The sequence below is a fragment of the Macadamia integrifolia genome, chromosome 5 (assembly GCF_013358625.1).
Source record: "Macadamia integrifolia cultivar HAES 741 chromosome 5, SCU_Mint_v3, whole genome shotgun sequence".
In the NCBI taxonomy this organism is placed as follows: domain Eukaryota; kingdom Viridiplantae; phylum Streptophyta; class Magnoliopsida; order Proteales; family Proteaceae; genus Macadamia; species Macadamia integrifolia.
This window is the reverse complement of record NC_056561.1, coordinates 3,155,488-3,159,436: the sequence shown is the minus strand read 5'-3', so window position 1 is coordinate 3,159,436 and position 3,949 is coordinate 3,155,488.

Sequence of the window (3,949 nt, the reverse complement as noted above, 5' to 3'; positions counted from 1 at the left end):
CTTCTTAATCATATGCTTAGTAACCTTTATTGCAAATACCCATATTCCATCAAATAAGGCCTCCTTAATTTGTCTCTTGTCTGGGTCATGCTCAAATCACCTAAAATATCTGTTATTATCTTTATATTGGAAGAGGGATAGTTATGTTCTCAGTATATGATAAGCTAATTAACAACACCAGTATAGGTGCCGGATGAGGCATCATAAAGGAGAGGTAGGAGGTCATTACAAAAGAGGAAAGAGAAAGATAGACATGGTGGGCGTTAGTTTACAGTATATCGATAATATACCAACATTTTCCTTATTATTATTATTTTTTAACTCATTGATATCAATTACATTCATACGTTGTTTCTCTATCACTTTTCATTTAATAAATAGTTACATTGTTAATTTATAATAGCAAAATTTCTCTTTGAGATTTTTGTGAAATATAGACAAGAAACAATTTTAACTTTACTTTCATTGTCCTAATTCCATGAGTAATATCCTTTTTAAATTTTAACGAAAAGAACACATAATTTCTCATTCATTATTTATGATCGATATTAAATCACTTTGAACAACCACAGCAAAAAAAAAAAGAAGTTTAGGGTAAAGTGTAATGGAGAGAAGAAGCTAATAAGGTAACAATGGGTGGATATGAGACTTTTGACTTTTTTTTTTTTCACTCCGTATTCGGTTTGGCTGTCGTCTCTGACTATAAAATAATGGGGTTTTTTTCAGCACAGTCCAAGACAATCCATATGGTCTGCATGTCTATTTCAAGACCACCAGTACAATAGATCCTACAAATCACGATACAAACAAACAAAGTAAAAAAGCTAAGGCATCAAAAACTGTCCTATCCCTAGGCCCCACGAAATAATGTGAATCGGTTTGACCATGATCATTATTATTGGAGAGAGGATTCTCTAAAGCAAGAGGGCATAGAGAGCATTGGATTGGAATCCTCTATCGAGCAATACGATGTGTAACGTAAATATAAAAGTTGGGAGCACCTTGGGTTGCATGTCTATATCTTGGGCAATGTGTTTGAGGGCCCTCAGCCCTTGAATCTACGATAATGTGTTACAAACAAATCCAATCCAACAAACATTCCAATGAGGTGCCACTAATTTTTATTTATTTAAAGCAACGACACTGTTTCATATTTAGAATGACAATGGATTTGTTCATTTCTCTTGGTGAGCATGGGCTTAACGTACCATAACTTCACCAACTACATTAGACAACTGTTGTTATTTTCCTCATTATTATTATTGGGGGAAATGAAAGTTGCCAAACTACGTGGCGTCTATTCCTAAACATAAAAATGGTGGAATGATCGTCCAACCTTGTGAAATCAAAAATCTCAACCCTGATAGATGTTCTTTACATTCTAATTAGTCTCTCCATCAATACAAAGCCACACAACCCAATAACGATCCTCCTCTCACTTATTATTAGGAAAATTATCCAGTATCACCCCTAAAATTGAAACTAAGTCGGAGTAACCCCTAAAAATGAAAATAATGTCTAGTAGACCCCTCACTTTCTTAAAATTATATCTAAAAAACACATTCCGTTAGGTTTAAGGTAAGTGATGATGTCATCAGTCAGTTTTTTGCTAAATGGTGAGTCTACCCTTATGGGTATGTTAAGTTACGCTATTGACATTCGTCCCCAATTAGTAAAGTAGAGAGATTTGAAATATTTTCCTAAAATCGACAGCTATTGGTCCGACATCTCTAACCTTCCGATCGCTATTGTGCTGCTCTATTCTGTCGCCACTGCGCTGACTACACGAAGACTACACTGGTGAAAACACTAACCTCTGCTTGGACTTCTTTTACTCCATTCACCTGTGAAGACTACACGAAGGAGGACGACGAAGCTTCAACTCTGTTTACTTGTGAGGTAAAAGCCCTAAAAGCTATGTGTTTGCATTTTGGGATTTTTTTCTCTAAAATCCCTCTCTCTTATCTGTGTTCACATCTTTTGTCTTTGATGTTTGGGTAACTGAAATTTATTTGGGAGTTCTTTTCTTAGTTGTTAATAGATGTATTACCTTTAAATGAATTCTTCTTCTGGATTCCCCCTCAAAATATTTAATAGAGCATGATGTCCTTCTAACAATCCAATATATGAACCTGCTATAAACTGAAAAAATTTCCTTATGTGGACAGTGGGCACCACTGTTTTCCTTTCTAGGGAATTATCCTCATTTGTCACAAAAGGGCTCTCTTTTAGTAAAGTTGTATTGAATCGTTCATGTGTGATGTGGGGGTGTTGACAGGGTATGTGTTGTTCTTTATGTATGAGCTGCCTTTGAACTTCTTACTATCTGACCTTTTATGTATTTAATTACTGTGTTGGAGTAGAGGGAATCACAATTAGATGATGCAGATAATGTGGTGACTTTTCTTGCTTATACTTGATGTTTGTTTGGCAACTAAGGACTAAATCATGCTTTTATTATGTTGATAGTATGGTATTTCATAATCACTGATGCTTCATGTGATTGTGAAGGCTCAATGATTGTTGTGAAGTGACTGTGAAAGCCTTTTGTGGTGCAATTTTTTTTTTCCTTTGAAATAATGTTGTGTTTTGCTAGTCACTAGTCATGCTTGATGTTCTTGCTGGTATTTTACTACTGTTTTCAAATTCTCATTTCTTTGAACATGTTTGTGATCAGTTTTCCAATTTAACTATGGTTATGAAATTTGAGCAATGGAGAAAAGATATCTAATTCACTGCACTTACTATGGGAGGCATGCAGAGCTATTAGTAGATCCAGACTTCTATTCTCACTTGGAAATGGTGTCAAATGTGTTTATTAGAGAGTTTACCCCTGTAGGTCATACTGTAAGCTTCAAGTTGAAATTTATATTACCAAATCTGGATGAAATAGATGTGGGTGATGACAAGACTGTTATTATTATGTTTTCTTTATATGATGATGTGGATGTGGTCAGGCTATGTGTGTATGATCTGCATGTAAGCAAGTACAGTACTTCAGAGTATACCATAATAGATACTCTGATCTAGTAATAAAAGAGAAAAAAATATCCAAATAAGGACCAATGTGATCCCAAGTCGAAGTGCTAATACTAGTAGGCCTGTGAAGCATACTGTTAGGAGAGGTGGTGCTATTGGTAAGGCTTCTTCAAGTGCTACTATACTGGAAGGGACAATGTAAGCATTGAGAATATGAGTGTTACCAGAGTTGATGCAAAAGCCATTGATGGAGAAAATGTAGAAAGTGTTAGCAAATCCAGTGTCTCAGCTAGTGGAAGTAATAGTACATCTGGTGTTGCTAGAGCTAAGAGTAATATTACTGCTTTTGTTAAGGGTAAGGGAAAAGTGATATGGATTACAACTCTGATGAGTATCATGGAGGGTTTGACAAAGATTATGATAAGAAAATAGATACAATGGTTGACTTTGCTTTAAACTATGTGTTTTATGATATATATCACTTTAGAGTTGCCCTTCAGACTTATGCTATACAGGAGGGCATTGATATTTTGAGGGTAAAAAAATGAAAAGACCAGGATAACTATTTTATGTAATAGGGATGGTTGCAACTAGAGGGTACATGCATCTGTTATGAAAGATAAATCCACCTTTAAGATCAAGACATTAGGTTCACCACACACTTATAGTAGTGAAACTACAAAAAAGAACAAGAATGTAACTTATAGGTGGATAGCAAGAAAACTTGCTCCAATGCTGAAATTAAGCCAGATATGACTGTGAAGACTATGCAGTCAATTTTACACATAGTATGATTTTGAAGCACATCCTCTACAGTGTTATAAAGCATGCAGATTGATATGAGGAGAGAGTGAAAATAGTTTTGTCAATGCATATGCCCAATTTCCTGGATATGATCGTTTGTTGAGAAGGTCTAACCCTGGTACTTATTTTAAGCTACAGCCATATGAGAGACATACCTTGACCAAAC